Raw genomic sequence first — 685 nt, 5'->3', positions numbered from 1 at the left:
TTACTCTGTAAATCTTCACCCTAATCACAATAAATAATAATAAAAAAAAATTACCTCAAAACTTAGGAGCTTAAAACAATAAACATTTTTTTTTTTCATAGTTTTTGTGGGTCAAATGTAAGCTCAATTTGTGGCTCTGACCCAGAGTCTTTCATGAGGTGACAGTCAGGTTGTCTCCTGGGGCTCTAGTCATCTCAATAATTGACTTGGGTTGATATATGTGCTTTCAAATCCACTCACGTGAATGTTGGCAGGTTTCTTTTCCTCATGGTTTCATAGGCTTGAGAGCCTCAGTTCCTTGCTGTCTGTATGGGTATTTTTTTTTATTAGTGTTGTTCACATTATGGCACCTGGCTTTTCTAATAGTAAATGAGACAGTGTCCTCAAGATGGAAGGCACAGTCTTGTTAAATACGAATGTAAAAATTAGCAACTCAACCTTAGATGTACCCACATTTAAGAGGGAGAATACCATACAAAAGCAGACGGAGATCATTGGGATAGGTGGCCTCTTAGATGTTGTCTAAAATGTATGAATGTAGGCAGGTATGTACGTATGTAGGTAGGTACATAATTTATAAATATATCAATATGTATATATAGGAGCTCTGGTAGCATAGTGGCTAAAGCACTTGACTGCTAACCAGAAGGCTGGTGGTTCAAACCCACCAGCCACTCCTCAGAAG

The sequence above is a fragment of the Orycteropus afer genome, unplaced genomic scaffold, assembly GCF_000298275.1.
Source record: "Orycteropus afer afer isolate SDZICR_OR568_19922 unplaced genomic scaffold, OryAfe1.0 scaffold00060, whole genome shotgun sequence".
Taxonomy (NCBI): Eukaryota; Metazoa; Chordata; class Mammalia; order Tubulidentata; family Orycteropodidae; genus Orycteropus; species Orycteropus afer.
Note: the sequence above shows the minus strand (reverse complement) of the source record.